Source organism: Miniopterus natalensis, chromosome 1 (assembly GCF_054644295.1).
Source record: "Miniopterus natalensis isolate mMinNat1 chromosome 1, mMinNat1.hap1, whole genome shotgun sequence".
Lineage (NCBI taxonomy): Eukaryota > Metazoa > Chordata > Mammalia > Chiroptera > Miniopteridae > Miniopterus > Miniopterus natalensis.
Genome location: NC_142081.1, coordinates 74,756,924 through 74,773,830, shown reverse-complemented (window position 1 = coordinate 74,773,830; position 16,907 = coordinate 74,756,924). Strand labels below are relative to the sequence as shown.

At 41.0% G+C, this 16,907-nt stretch overlaps 1 pseudogene; it reads left to right on the top strand.

Annotated features, from left to right (window-relative positions):
* The first annotated feature begins 5,350 nt into the window (after positions 1-5,350).
* LOC148094209 (small nucleolar RNA SNORA48) lies at positions 5,351-5,469 on the top strand (annotated as a pseudogene).
* The last annotated feature ends 11,438 nt before the right edge of the window (positions 5,470-16,907 follow it).

Below are 16,907 nucleotides of genomic sequence, written 5' to 3'. Positions count from 1 at the left end.
TGGCAGTTAAGGGGAGTAGCATTGATAAATAGCACGTGTATTTCATCAAAATGTGTAAGTATTCCCTGTGATACTCTCTGAAACAGCATGGAGAGAAAGAAATAGGCTAGATAAATATAATGACTCAAAATTATTGTACAACTTCATCCCCAAATTCTTATTAATGGATCAACTTTAGGGAATTCTTTAATGCCAGGTTATAGGGTTGAGCACCTGTTCTGGGCAACATTTTTCTAAAACGTAACCGGGATTCAGAAGCAGGCAGGATTATAAAGAAAAGTATTTCATTAACATCATTAACCTAGATTAAAAAAATTAGAACATGGATAGAACAAAGTGAAGAGGACCAGAATGGGTCTCCAAATCGTGTTTTCTGGTTATCTGTTGCAGTGCAACAAAAGTCCTAAAATGTAGTGTCTGTGCTCAGCCGGGCAGCTCTCTCACACAGTCGTGTCAGATCGTGGCTGGGACTGGAGTCACCTGAAGTCTTGACTGGACCGAGCGGTCACTCGATGTCTGGTACCTCAGTGCTCCTCCCACACGCTTGTCCCTCAGAAGAGTAGCCTGGACTTTTATACGGTGGTCAGGGCTCTAGGAGGAAGGGCCGAGAGCACATGTTCTAAGGCAGAGGCTGCAAGGCTTTTTATGGGCCGTCTGTGGATGACCTGGAACTTCATTTTCACTGTATTCTGCTGCTCAAGTCATTCGAGCCACCCAGATTCACAGCGAGGGGAACTGGACAGATTCCAGGAACAGCATGTGCTTGCCATCAGGGAAGGACTTGATGGTGACCTCTGCGACTTTCTGCCACTGTCTGCCCTCTTGCCACAGCTCACGTCCCTCCTACATGCAAAATTACATCCGTTCTCTCCCAAGGTATCCAAAGCTTCCTTGTTGCAGCAGTGGGTCAGATTCCAGGATCTTGTTAGATATCTGCCCTCTGCACGCCTAAGGTACTATGGTGATGCAGGGACAGGGTAACTGCAATGAACACTCCTGTACAAAAGAGTGGCAGGTTGACACACAGTCGTCACTGGGCTGATTCTGAAGCCTAGCTGAAGCAATGTCACTTGTTCCCTTAAACAGGCCCAGTCCTCCTTCCTGGGAATGATTCACCACAGTTCTTGGCTCTGAACTCTGAGCCCTCCTTGCTTTTCTATAAGAAATATCTCATGTTTTTCTCAGCCTGAATCCTCACAGAAGTTTGGGGGCCCAAATACTTTTTTTTTTTTTGCATTTATATTTAGTGTACATGGAGTTAGAGGACGCACAGTCTTCTGTGACCTCTTTCTTCCCCGATCCACCCCTAGGGTACGAGAGGTCTCAGTGCCCCCTCGGTCTTTTGTATATGGTTAGACTTTTAAAATGTTGCCCATCTAAGGGTACAAAATAATATTTAATTGTGGTTTTAATTTGCATTTCTCTGATTGCCAAAAATAGGAATGGATTTGTGTATTTTTTTTATGTTTCTGGGTCATTCATATTTCTTGTTCTGTGTGGTGCCTATTTATGTCTTTTGCTTAGTTTCCTTTGTCGAATTGATTCTAATAGATGTGTAGAAGTTCTTTACGTATGCTGGATTGTTACCCTTTTTAGGTCATATGTGTTGAAAATGCCCTTTCCTAGCTTGTGACATATCTTTTCACTTTATCATGTTGTTTGCACAGAAGTCACTAATTTTAATGTATTCAAATGTATCAGTTCCTTCTTTTATGGTTGTGCTTCTTGTTTCTTTTTAAAGAAATATTCTTTACTCTGTGATCATAAATAGATTATTTTATCTGAAAAGCTTTATAGTTTTGGTTTTCATATTGAAGTCATCAGTGCCTAAGTAGGGCATGAGTTAAGGATGGGTTTTCATTTGTTTAGCATGGAAAACCCATTTTACCAGCCTCATTGATGGCATGTCCTTTCCACCCCACCTGCAATGTCAGCTCTGCTTCAACTCAGGTTTCTGTATACTCATGGGCCTCTTTCTGAGCTCTTTGTTCAGTTAGCTACCTGTGACCAACACTGCGCTGGCCTCTGTGATCAACACCATATTGCTTAAATTACTACATCTTGAAAATAAATTCTCAACTATGATGGCAAGTCCGCCAGCCTGCTTTCAGGACTGCCCCTACGGAATCTTCCTGACCCTTTGTGTTTTCATACAAATTTTAGAATCAGCCTGTCAGGTTCCATAAAAATGAAACAAAACAAAACAAACAATCCCTCATTCATATTTTGATTGGAATTACAGACCTCGTTACATTTTCACGGTCACCCACTCTCATGTCCTCATTTCCTTCCTCACCCAACTTGGACTCTATGTATAATCGCTTCCTCGCAAACACCCTTCACTCTGTTGTCCTCTCTCCCATCTTTATACTTTTACCACATAATTGCTTACTCTATTATGCCTGTGCCCAATTAGCTAAAATTGCCGGGGAAAAACAAATAACCATACCGAGTGGTTTCGTTTAAAAATTCATGACCACAAATCTCAAAGAGGCACTGAAAACTGTCTCACATTCCACTACACTTAGTTCTCCAAAATTACTGCTAGCAGGCTTTTCCCTCTCTTCTCAAGCCTCAATTCCTCTCTCCTTTTTTTTTGCTCTCAGCTGATAGTCTTACCTCCCACTTCAAGGAAAAAGTCAGAGCAAGGAGCAGAAACCCCCCTATTACCTTATCTCCACATCTACCCACCCGTCAGGCCCAGTGGCCACCCTCTCTGCTGTCACCTCCTCGAGTTCTGGATCCCATCTCCTCAGGTTTTCAAGGTGTCTCCCTCTGCATTTTCTCTCTTCTACATCATCCAGTTTTCACTTTCCACGGACTAATTCTCATCAGCCTAAAAGCAGGCTCAACTATTAAACTAACAAATAAGTACAACCTCTTAGAATATCTCCTTCCAGCAGAGAGGCGGCGTGATACAGTGGGCATGAGTATAAGCTCGGGTGCCAGGCTTCCTGGGTTTAAATGGCATCTCTGCCACTTATGAGTATTGCTGTCTTGTCCAGCACAGCGTCCACATGCAGCTATTTGCACTTAAGTGGATATGAATTAGAATTAAATAAAATTAAAAATGTAGTTCCTCAGTGGGCCTAGCCACATCTTGAGTATGGCTGGTGGTCGCCGTCCTGGATGGTGCAGCTGGAGGACTGTTCCATCGTTGCAGAGAGTTCTGTTGTGCACCATGTTCTAGATTAGCCACTCTCCCCCTTTCTTTAAAAAGTTTATTTATTTTTATAAAATTAAATTAATTTTTCCAGCTTTATTGAGATATAATTGATATATAACATTGTGTAGCTCTGGCTGGTGTGGCTCAGTTGGTTGGCATCTGCCAGTGCACTGAAAGGTTGCCAGTTAGGTTCCCGGTCAGGGCACATGCGGGGGATGTAGGCTCGATCCCCGGGAGGGGGCCTGCAGGAGACAGCCGAAAGATGTTTTGTTCTAACATTGATTTTTCTCTCTCTCTCCCCGTCTCCCTTCCTCTCTCTCTAAAAATCAATTAAAAACCCCAAACAATAACAACAAAAAAACATCGTGTAAGTTTAAGAGTTTAGGGTGTATAACATGTTGATCTGATACTCATATATTGCAAAATGATTACCACCTAGTGTTATCAAACACCTTTGACTTGTCACATAATTACCATTTGTTTTTTTGTGTGGTAAGGACATTTATGATTACCTTTCTAATTATATCCTATCATAACACCATTTAAATTTTTATTATAGCATTTATCACTATCTGATATGCTTTATGTTCACTTATTTGTTCATTTCCCCCTTATCTTTTCCCATCAGAATGCAAGCTCCATGGGAGCAGGTTCTGTGTCACCATTTCATCCTCAGTGCCTAGTAAAGTACCTGGCGTACTGAGTTCAATAAATATTTATTCAACGATGGCTGACTAGCCATTAAAAAGCTTTGAGCTATGTCTAGAAATGCTTACTTAGACATAGTGTACTTATTTTTACATTGCTGGTGAATATAAGCTGTGGCATATTGAGCGAGAGATAAGTAATTACTAATATTTAGAGGTTGGTGGACTTCAAGGAAAGATAATTATACTGAGTTTGGGAGACTGGTCCCGGTCATTATGCTGTTTCAGCTGTGGAATATTAAGAACCAGCCTAGGCCTGATTAGAATATTTGAAAGTTAAAAGTTAGAGAACACATGTGAAATATTGTTGAGGAATTAAAGACTTTATGTGTGGGTTTAGTTGCCTTGAAAGTAGGCTGCCTCACATTCTCGAGAATTTTCATTGCAATATGGCCTAAGACATGAGTTTTGCTCCTTAGAAGTCTGCTTTCTTAGTTGAAATGATAATGCATCCTTAATGTGAAAGAGTTAAGTTGTGGAAGTTAGCATATAATTATGTATCAAAACAGGGAGTGGAAGCTTGGAAATCAGAGTCCCTGGAGCAACTGGAGAAGATCTACTGGAGGAGAGAGAACCTGAAGAGCCAATCTGGGCAGAGAGAAGGGAGGGTAAGTACCTTCTAGCCTGGGGAAGCATCATATGCCCAGATTTGAAAGGGATCAGTAAGCACCATCCTGGAGGAGTGAAGAGGTTTTTTTTTTTTGAAAGAAAATGGAATAGATAGTATTAAAGGTACTCTGAGATACTTTAATGCCATGTCTAGGAATTTAAACATTACCCATTAGCTAAGTGACGAACCCTTGATGACCCCGAGGAACTGGAGTGACGTGGTTGACTTGATCTCTGTGAGTGTTACCCTGATTGTGGTTTGCAGGGTGGACTGGAATAGGAGAGTACAAGCCGGGAACTCAGCTAGGTGGTTGTTCCAACAGTCTAGCAGTTGGCAGCTGAGGGCCTCAGGTGAGTTGATAGTAATGGTGATGGAGAAAATAAAGTACTAATATTTTCCAGCAGGGTAGGTATTACTGATCACATTTTACAAAAGCACAGACTAGGTGTGTGTTTTTAGTCGGCTTGGGCTTCTATAACAAAACACCACAGACCGGACGACTTAAATAACAGAAAATTATTTCTCACAGTTCTGGAGGCTGGGAAATCCATGATCAAGGTGCTGACAGGGTAGGCTTCATTCTGAGCCTGCTTTTCTTGGCTTGTAGGCAGCCACTATCTCACTATGTGCTCACAGGACAAGAGCTTTCTGGAATCTCTTCTTCGAAGGACCCTAATCCCATCATGACCTCATCTAACCTTAAGTACCCCCGAAAGGCCCCATCTCCAAATACCATCATATTAGGGGGTTAGGGCTTCAACATATGAATTTTGGAGAGGACACAAACATTTAGTCTATAAAACCATTTGTCCAAAGTTCTCATAGGTATTAAGTGCCAGAACCTGCGATCAAACTTAGGTCTCTTTTTGTCCCCGGACTTGGGTAGAGTGGCACCTGGTTTGGTGGTGCTTGTCGCATATCAGCCAGGGACAAAGTAAGTCCTTGTTTATCCCGGCCTGCTTTTGGTCTGTGCCCGGGACACATGGGCTTACTCCAAAGTTTGTGTTGAAAACTTGATCAAAACAACTTGAGGGGCGATGGGATTTAGAAGATGGAAAAGAACTGTGAGGTTAGAGTTGCCAGGAAAGTGCGTGGCGGAGAACGGGAATTTGCAAGGGTAGGCTAGTGGGTGGAGAGGAAAATGACTTCACTGTGCAGGAAGGAAAGTTTGAGTTGCGCCGGGCCACCCCGGCGTGGGCGGCTTCTGGTCCGCTGAAGGCCTGGGGACTGCGGGAAGCTCTGAGATCTAAGCCTAGAAAGTCATTAGCAAGGAGGTGACAAAGTCTGAAGACAGCAGTTTCCATAAGAATGAGTAGAAATAAGAGCAGACAGACAGTGTGCACTTGAAAACGGGCTAAGAGGGAAGGTTTCTCGTTAAGCGTTCTTACCGCAATTTAACGGGAGAGAGGGGGTGGGTGCCTTTGGGACGACCCAGGCTCACGACTTTCCACTTGGTGCAGGAGAAGTGCCAACAAGGAAAGCAACAGAGGAGCAATTAGAGGAGAGAAAACTTCTTGGGCTTGTTTGCTTTTTGCCACTGAAGCCTGTTCATTGAGGGGAGTTTCAGGAAGAAGGGAATGGTTCAACATGTCAAACACAATAGTGTTGATTAAAGAGGATGGCGGCTGGCACTGGATAGTTATAATACTCTGTGATTCAACATAAAAAAAAACATAGGGTTGAAAAGAGATCCTTTAGAAAGTACGCAGACTTTTCGATTTCACCGACCAGTAATATTTTAAAAAATATTTAAGGGAACTAAATACTTTTTAAAAGACCTTTCAAAACACCACAGTCTCTTATCAGCCTCATTTTCACAAAAGGGAAAAGACCTTTTACGTAAATTTAGAAGGCCACAATCATGGGGAAGAGGATGGTTCTTCCTAAGGGCAGCGCTGGGGGCCAGTCCCTCACTAAAGTGGACCTGAGAGCCCGCGCTGGGGAGCCGCTGGGGCAGTGGGCCGCGTCTCTTCTAACTCACGCCCAGCAAGCCTGGTGTGTTACAGTTTTTCAAACCAGCTTTTGTCTGTGAAACATCTTCCCTCAGAACACCAAGGAGGAGGTTTCAGGAAGTTTAGTAGATCCTTATACACATAACGGAGGCAGATTAAAGTGAACCAAGTGGTGGGGATGCTTGGGGAACCTTGTCCCCAGGAGAGCAGCACTCAGTGTCCGGGAAAGGGCGAGGCTGCAGAAGTAATAATAGTTTGCTCCATGAAATGGCAGCTGAAATTTCATACACAGCGAGGAGGAAAACCATGGGTTATTTATACCTTGACATTTCAAGGTATATTCAGTTCACAAAAGGAATCCACGAGTCGGATAATTCTCCAGGCCCAATGATCCTTGTTTTGATGTGAACACAACCCTAACTCCGTGAAGCGGCTCCTGAGATATTATAAGTTTCCACCTCCTGTCTGCTTGTGCCAACCAAAACTGAGCACTGGAAGCCCGACTTTATCACCAAAGCCTTATGCCCTGGACAAACTCAGAACTGGGCAGGCCTCAGGACTGGGGCTAGCATGGAGCCAGATCAGACTCAGAAATAAAATAAAAAGGCACTAACTGTGTTATAATCACTGAAAATTTATCATATAAAAACAGTTTTATGCTGGTTTAAGGAAGAAAGAATAAGAGACTAATTATACAGGCTCAGATAATAACAATAAAATGTATTATTCATTAAAATCTGTCTTGATATTTAAAAATAGATAGCTCTTAGGCAGACACTGAACTTAACAGATTTAAGTGCCAAAAAAGATAAAAATTGCCCACCCACTCACCATAAAATATTATTCTTTATCTATAGCACATGTTTCTATTGGTTCTGCAATTATATTTGGTAGCCATTTTTTAACCAACTGTTCTCTTAGTTTTGAAAATCCTCTCTTTGGTCAAATTTCTTCATAGGTATGACCTACAAGAAGTGGATATTTCTAAGTTCTGGGAAAAAAGGTTCTACAGGTCAAAACAACACTGTGATGATTCTAATGAAATTACCAACATGAAAAATACATCCCAAGAAAGTTCTCTTTGTCATCAAAAGATCTCTGAGGAAAAACCCAACAAGGCCACTTATAGAACATATAAGGCACACTTAATATAGTCTCCCTTTATTGTGCAATATGCAGTATCTACAGAAAAGTACATGCAACACATATGCACAGTTTAATGAATAATTTTAAGTCAACCACTCAGGTAACCATCATTCAGCTGAAGAAATTGAAGATTCCTGATACAGAGAAGTGCCTGTGTCATTCTTCCTGATCACATCCCATCATCCTCTCCAGAGAGAACAGGTATCTTAAACTTTTAAATAACAATTACTTGCTCTTTAAAAAGTTACACTATCTAGGCATGCATCCCTAAAAATATAGTTGTTCTGTTGCTTGTTGAATTCACATCTCTGGCTGCTTTTAAGAGAACTTCTTCTATGTCTTTGGTTCTCAGAAGTTTTATGAAGATGCATTTTGGGGTTGGTTGCACATCCTGAACTTTCTGTGGGCTGGGAAAAGTCTCAGCCATTATCTCTTCAAATGTTGCTTCTGCTCCATTCTCTCTCTCCCCTTGTTCTGAACATTAATGACACTTTCTGCAGTGCTAGTTCTTCCCTGCCCCTTAGATAAAATCACAGGTAATTTCCTGTCTTTTCTAGTCACTTTCAGGTATGAAAAGTCCTGTGGTTACTTTAGTCCTTCAATAGCTTAGTAATTAAAATGCCCATATAATAAAATAAAAAAATGCCCATATAATAGTCACAAATTCTTTAACAGTTTCATTGAGGTATAATTTACATGCTATAAAAGTCTTCCACTGTACACGCACAATTTGATGATATTTAGTACATTTATACTGTTGTGAAACCATCAACATAATCCAGTTTCCGAACATTTCCATCACCTCAAAAAGTGCCCTAATACCCCTTTGCAGTCAGTCTTCACTTCTGCCTCCAGCCTCAGGCAACCACTCATCTGCTTTCTGTCTCTATGTTTGTCTTTTTTAGAAATTTTATATAAATGGAGTCATATAAATGAAATATGTGGTGTTTCATGCCTGGCTTCTTTCACTCAACACAATGTTTCTGAGTCTCATTCATGTTATTCTATTAGTATAAATAGCAATAGTTTGTTCTTTTTTATTGCTGGATAGTATTCCACTGCACACCATATTGTGTTCATTCATTCACTCATTCATTCATTCATTTATTCATCAGTTGATGAACATAGAATTATTTCCAGTTTGGGGCTATTCTGAATAAGCTGCTATGATCATTGTGTAAAAGTCTTTTGTGGATGAATGGTTTTGTTTCTTAGGTCCTAGGATTGGTATTGCTGGGTGATACGGCGAGTTTGTGCTTGACTTTGTAAGAAACTTCCAAGCTGTTTTCAAAGCTGCTGTACCATTTTACATACCCACATAGCTGTTCTAGTGAGTGAGTAATAGTACCTCATTGTGGTTTTAGTTTGCACTTTCCTAATGACAAGTGATGTTGAGCACCTTTCATATGATTTTTAGCTATTCATAGTCTTGCCCATTTGTTAATTGGGTTCGTTTTGTTATTGAATTGTAAGTATACACATACACATACACACATCATATTGATTGTATGTCCTTTATGAGACATAGGATTTGCAAACATTTTTTTCTCAACCTTTTCATTTTCTTAAAGGTACCTTTGGAAGAAAAATGTTTATAATTTTGATAAAGCCCAATTTATCATTTTTCCCCTTTATGGATCATGCTTTTGGTGCCATATCTAAGAAACTCAGGAACTGTCTCAGGGGTAAGAAGATAACCAGGAAAACATTGTGTCATGGAATCCTAGGAAAGGTAAAGTTTAAGGAAGAAAGAGGAAAATCACTAGTGCCAAAACCTGCAAAAGTTTCAGAAAGGATGAATTAGGCAAAAAAGATTGTTAAGGACCCTCCTTTGGTCAGTGGTTGAATGTCGACCCATGAACCAAGAGGTCACCAGTTCAGTTCCTGGTTAGGGCACATGCCTGGGTTGTGGCTCAGTCCCTGGTGGGGTGCATGCAGGAGGCAGCCCATTGATGTTTCTATCCCTCTCCTTTCCTCTCTATAAAAAAATTAAAGACATTTAAAAAAGCTTATTAAATTTAGAGAATAATAAATAATGATGATAGTAATAGCCCTCCCATAAGCAGCCTGAGTGACCTCTGAAAATTTACTATTCGCTTGACCTAGAAAACCCCATACAATCATGCAACCCAAGAGTTTCAAATCTTGGTATTCACTTAGAGAGCACTTGTGAAACTGCCCAGGCCATCACGGGTATGCATGTCTGAAAAGCCACCAAGTGTCTGAAGGCTTCTTGTTACTCTGGGTGGATCATCTGATTGATTTTGCAGAGGTTGTTTGTCTCTTTCCTTTTCAAATTTTATTTTATTTTATTTTTATTGCTAGGAAAGCATCTATAGGCATTTAAAACTAAATCAGAGAGAATTTCAGAATTTCACCTTTAGAAACAATTTTCATTATTGACTACTGCTTTTTTTTTTTTTAAGTCTGAGATCAGAGACTATTTATTTCATTAGTTTCATTGATTATTTTTGATTGGTTTAAATTTCATGTGCTTCTCATATTTCTATTACAGTGAAAGAGCCCATAAAACAATACTAGTTACTGACAGACATAATAGGACAGCCAACTGGGGAAAAACTTTCATACTCACTTCCATGTCTAGATTACTACAGCTGTTGTATTTAAAAATACTCTTTGAGAAGCTTCACTGAATCAAAATTCAGAGTTAAAACTGAAAAATGAAGTGAATACCCTTTTGGGTTAAGACGCTTGCCTGGGGCATGGATTTGAAAAAATGCTGAACCACACTGTGATCTTCCCTAGAACCCTTCCTAGTGACACTTCCCAGTAAATTCCCTTTGAGTTTAAGCTTCTATCACTCGCCTCTTACAGAGTCGTGGCTAATGCAGAGGACTTCACATTGGCATTGAGATCTGAAGAATAAGGGCTGTAACCTGGCGAATAAGAGGGGGACCAGCCCAGGCAGAGGGAAGAGCAGCTGCAAGGCGCACAGCATGGAAGTAGATGAGAAAATTGTGTGTTCTGGGAACGGTGAGGACTTTATGATTGCTGGAGACTAAAGAGGAGGGGGTAGAGGTTGGAGATGAGGCTGGACATGCAGCCCGCATCGGGACGGGCCTTACAAGCCCTTCTAGGGTGTTTAGATTTTACCCTCCAGACAGTGAGGAGCCATTAAAGGATCCTGAGCAAAGGAGAAAAGTGAGATTTGTGGGCTAGGATGTCGGGTCTAATGCTGGCATAAAGGAATGAGAATGGGGGCAAGGACACCAGTTCCAGGTCAGTTGCAATTGTCCAGGTGAGAGACGACGAAAGCCTGAGCTAGGCCCTGACAGTGGGAACGGAGAGAAGGAGGGTGTGTGAACGAGAGCCAGGAGAGGGGTTGGTGGCGAGAACAGAGCAGCAAGGAATCTGGAGGATCCCGGGTTTCTGGCGTGGACAGGGGTGTGGGTGAAGGGTCTGCTAATCGTCAAGGCAGGGAATCAGGTCTGTGTGCGTGGAGAGACAGATGTGGGACGGAGGACGAGGCGGAGGAAGCTGAGGAGCTTAACTGTGGAGATGCTGAGACCGAGGTGCATGGGGGTTTCCAGTGGGATCACACAGGAGGCAGTTAGATGATCTTGGTTGTTGAAGAGTTTGCGTGGTGAGGAAAGAAGAGCTACTGACTCTTGGAGACACAGCCATTTAAATTGTGGTCAGAAAGCCCCACAATTTTGTTACTTAGTTGGCTGCAGCATCATCCAGTGTACTGGGTTGTGGGTTCGATTCCTGGTCAGGGCACTTGGGGAGGCAGCAGATCAATGTTTCTCTCTCACACTGATGTTTTTCTCTCTCCTCACTTTCTTTCTAAAACCACTAATAACATATTCTCAGGTGAGGATTTAAAAAAATATTGTGGTCGGAAAGAGCAGTCAAGAGAGGAAAGAGAAATAACCGCGGGGAGACAATAAGCAAAATCCCTAATGATTTGTACGCTTCCCTAATGATTGGTGCTATTGAGCATCTTTCCATGTGTTTATTGGCCACATATGTGTGTGTGTGTGTGTGTATATTAGGAACTTAAGCAATTCCTAATGTATATATATATATTCTCTTTGGAGAAATGTTTATTCAAGTATTTTGCCCGTTTTTGAATTGGGTTTTGTTATTGAGTTTTAGGCATACACTATAATTCTGAATGTTAATTCAGAATTAGTGTTAATTCTAAATATTAATCCCTTAGCAGATGTATGATTTGCAAATATTTTCTCCCATTCTGTAGGATGCATTTTTATTCTTTTCAGACATAACATTTTAAAATTTTCATGAAGCCCGATATTTTTTCTATTGATTTTCTAGAGTAGAAGGGAAGACAGAGGAGGAGAGAGAAGCATCGAGGTGAGAGAGACACATCGATTGGTTGCCTCCTGCATGCACCCGGCCCCTGAGATTCTTCAGTGTGTGGGCCGACACTCTAACCACTGAGCGCACCGGCCAGGGCCGTTTTTTTTTTCTTCCGTTGCCTGTTCCTTTGATGTTGTATCTAAGAAAGCATTCCAAATCCAATGCCATGTTTTGTCCCATGTTTTCTTCTAAAAGTTTTATAATTGTAGGTCTCACATAGGTCTTGATCCATTTTCAGTTAATTTTTGTATATGTGTTAGACAAAGGGTTTAACTTTGTTTTTCTGCATGTGGAGACCCAATTTTACCCGCACCATTTGTGGAAAAGACTGTCCTGTTCCCATTGAGTGGTTTTGGCACCCTTGTCAAAAATCACTTGTTCATAAATGTTTATAATTGTTATATGTTCTTGCTGTGTTGAACCTTTTATTAATATATAATGTCCTTTGTTTCTTGTAAATTTTTTACATTTAAAGTCGATTTCGTCTGATATTAGTACAGCCACCCCTGTTCTCTTTTGGCTACTATTTGCATGGAATATTTTTTTCCATTCTTTTACTTTCAATCTGTTTGTATCAGATCTCAAGTGAGTCTTTTGTATACAGCATGTAGTTGGATCATGTATTTTCATCTATTCTGACAATCTCTACCTTTTGATAGGAGAGTTTAACCCATTTAAGCAATTCCTAATAAGGGTTACTCACTTTTGTCATTTTGCTCTTTGTTTTCCATATGCCTACAGCTTTTTTATTTCTCATTCCCTGCATTACTGTTTCCTTTGTGTTTAGTTGATTTTTTTTTTGTAATGACATGTCTAAATTCCGTTCTCATTTACTTTTGTGTATGTTTCATAGTCACTTTCTTTGTTTTTTCCATGGAGTTACATTTGATATCCTAAAGTCCTAACAGTCTAATTTGAATTTATACCAGCTTCACTTCAATAACATGCAAAGACTCTGCTCCTGTTACATCTTTATACAGTGTGTGCCCAAAACATAAACTAACATTTCTTTTAAATGCATTAGTCTCTTAAAATATATAGAAAACAAAATGTGGAGTTATAAACCAAAATTACAATCATACTAGCTTTTAGATAAATACTTTTTAAAAGTGTATTAGTTTCTTCAATCACTTTGAAAAGAAAAAAGAGTTACAACAGTTGTTACAATAACACCAACTTTTGTAATTGCCCATGTGTTTGTTTTTATTAAGATCTTCACTTCTTTATATGGCTTCGAGTTACGGTCTAGTGTTTTTCATTTCACCTGCAGGACTGTCCTGAGCATGTCTTTCAGGGCAGGCCCAGTGGTAATGAACTCCCTCAGCACCTTTTTTTCCCTAATTTGGGAGACAAACATGAATTAAGGATATAATGAAGATAGAGGGTATTAATGAAGCAAATGTAATGTGTGTTTTTTTGTTTTAATTTATTCTTTATTGTTGAAAGTATTACAAATGTCTCCCTTTTATCCCCGTTAATCCCCTCCACCCTGCACCCCCCCCCCCGCAGGCCTTGACCACACTATTGTCTGTGTCTATGGGTTATGCATTTATGCATGTAAGTTCTTAGTTTATTCTCTCCATATCCCCACCCATGCTTTCCCTCTGAGATTCCTCAGTCTGTTCCATGCTTCTATTCTCTGGATCTACTTTGTTCATTGGTTTATTTTTTTCATTGGATTCCACATATGAGTAAGACATGTGACACTTCTCTTTCTCTGACTGGCTTATTTCACTTAGCATAATACTCTACAGATCCCACTGTGCTGTCTCAAAGGATAAGGGATCCTTCTTTTCTACAGCTGCATGGTATTCCATGGTATAAATGTCTGAGAAGATGCTTTACATGATTTCATTATTCTTGAACTTGTAGAGACTCATTTTGTGTCCTAACGTGATCTATCTTTGAGAATGTCCCATGTGCACTTCAGGAGAATGTATATTTTGCACCTTTGGGGTGAAATGTTCTATAAATGTCAATTAAATCCATCTGCTCTAGTGTGTCATTTAGAGTCACTGTTTCCCTGTTGATTTTTTGTCTGGAAGATCTATCCAGTAAAGTCAGTGGGGTGTTAAAGTCCCCTACTATGACTGTATTGCTGTCGATCTCTCCTTTAAAGTCCTCCAGATGTTCTTTGATTTTGTGTGTTTTTTCCAGGCTGTGTGAGTCTTTTGTCCTGAGGTGGGTCTCTTGTAGACAGCATATATTTGGGTCTTGTTTTCTTATCCATTCAGCCACCCTATGTTTTTATTGGAGCATTTAATCCATTTACATTTAAGGTTATTATTGATAGATACTTATCTATTGCCATTTTATTACTTTATGCCTAGGTTTCTCATTCTCTCTATTTCAACTTCTTATTACGGCAGTCCTTTTAACATTTCTTGCAATTCTGGTTTGGTGGTGATAAACTCCCTTAGCCTTTTTTTTTTGTCTGGGAAGCTCTTTATTTCACCATCTATTTGGAATGATAGCCTTGCCGGATAGAGTAGTCTTGGTTTCAGACCCTTGTTTTGCATTACCTTGAATACTTCATGCCATTCCCTTCTGGCCTGTAGAGTTTCTGATGAGAAGTCATCTGACAGCCTTATGGGAGCTCCTTTGTAGGTAACAGATTGCTTTTCTCTTGCTGCCTTTATGATTCTCTCTGTCTTGAATTTTTGGCATTTTAATTATGATGTGTCTGGGCGTGAGCCTCTTTGGGTTCTTTTTGCTTGGGACTCTCTGTGCCTCCTGAACTTGTGTGACTTTTTTCTTGACTAGGTTAGGGAAGTTTTCTGCCATTATTTCTTCAAACAGGTTCTCTCGCCCTTGCTTACTTTTGACCTTTCCTGGAACTCCAGTGATGTGAATATTGTTATGTTTCATGTTGTCCCACAGCTCCCTTAGACTGTCCTCTTGTTTTTTAATTGATTTTTCTTTTTGGATCTCTGATTGAGTGATTTTTTTCTACCCTCTCTTCTAATTCACTGATCTGATCCTCAGCTTCCCCTAATCTGCTGTTTATTTCTTCCAATGGTTTTTTTAAAATTTCTACTATGTCATTCTTAATTTCCTTCACAGTTTCCATATCTTTTCTCATGCTGTTGAGCATCCTTATGATCAGTATTCTGAACTCTATATCTGATAGATTGCTTATCTCCATTTCATTGAGCTCTTCTTGTGGAGAATTATGCTGTCCTTTCATTTGGGGCTTGTTTTTTTGTCTCCCCATTTTGGCTGCCTATTTGGATTTGTTTCTATGTAATAGGTAGATCCGCTAGGACTCCCAGTCTTTTGGGAGGGTCTCTGGTGTAGGCCAATGTCATATGCTGTTTATGACTGGTCTTGAGTACCCTGTTTGAAGCTTTCTGCACTTTACAGATTGTGGTTCCCTCTGCTGGGGCTGGATATATTTGGAAAGGACCAAGATGCACACCAAGGTCTGCTTTTCCAAGCCCTGGGTCCAGAAGCACATCAGGCAAAAACTCAAAGTACCCAGTGGCTGATTGTTATTTGGTCTCTTAATGAGCCGCAGGCTGTAGAAACTCCACAGGGTGGGGTAAGAGGTTTTCAGTGAGTTGGGCAATTGCTCCCCTCCCCAGGCAAAAGCTGCTTGGGTGGTAAATGTCTGCCTGAGAAAGGTATTCTCTGCCATATGGGGGAATGACTCAGCACAGGGATCCAGATGGCTGCCCTCTGAGGTCTTTCCCCAAATACAGCTCCCCTGGATTCTCCTCACACTGCTCTAGTCCACTCTGCCCTCCCTCCACCAGAGCCCAAGGTGAGCGGCTGCACACAAAACTTTGTGCTTTGACCTTTTAAGAGGGTGCCTGCATTTCCAGCCGTCTCTCCCTGGCACACAGAAACCCTGATGCTTTTCACAGCCAGATGTTATGTGGGCACCTTTCTCAGTTCTGTTGCTCTGGGCTGGGGAGCCCAGCCTGGGGTTTAGGCCTCAGAGTCCTCAGTGGGAACCCCCACAGCTGAGCTATCCCCCCAGACCTTCAGCTGCTGCCTGTGGGAGCCCAGCCAGCCCTCTCGCAACTCCACACTCCTTATCAGTCTCTATGCAGTCTCCGCTGTAGGTCCTGGGTTATGAGGGTGCTCTCCAGCTAGTCTTCAGTTGATTATTCAGGATGGTTTTTCTATATTTTAGTTGTAATTCCAGTTTGGTCCTGGGAGAGTGTCAGTGTAGCTTCCACTCAGTCCACTATCTTGGAATCTCTCCCTCATCTTTTGTTTATTTTGCCAGATATAGGATTCTTGGCTGTTTCTTAATGTTTTAATTAAAAAAAAATTTTTTTAGCACTTTGAATATACAAGCCCACTGGCTTCTGGTCTTCAGTGTTTCTTATGAGAAATTTGCTTATAATGTTATGGAGGGACCCTTGAATGTGATGAGTCCTTCTGTCTTGCTGCTTTCAAGATTCTTTCTTTGTCTTTCAAAGTTTGATTATGATGTGTCTTGGTCTAAGTCTTTTTGAGTTTATTTTACTTGTAGTTCATTGAGCTTCTTGGACTTTTATATTTAAGTATTTCATCAAATTTGGGAAGTTCTCAGCCATTATTTCTTCAAGTTGTCTCTCCGCCCCTTTCTCTCTCAAGGTCTTTTCTGAGCCTTTCCCTCTATATGTGTAGTCACTTTCTGATTTTCCCTATCTATGCAATTGTTTTTGAAAATCTTCGTTTGTAATACATGGCTCTCAAAATGGTTAAAAGAAAAACAATGGTGGAGCTGGGTGGAAGGGTATGAACCCTTTAGACTCAAAGGGGAATCCCTTCAGCTACAGAGAAAGGGGCTTGCAACAGTGGGGCGGTACAGTGACCATGGCTTCCTGCCTCTTTGTCTGCACCTCTGTGATCAGAAGCAGCAATCGGCAGTCAGCACAGATCCCTGTGGTTTTGCCCACGATCACCCCGCAACCTGTGTGCAGGTTGCTCCCGGAACGCAACATGGAAACCTGCCTGCCGCGTTGCTGAGGGTGGGGGATGGGTAGTTG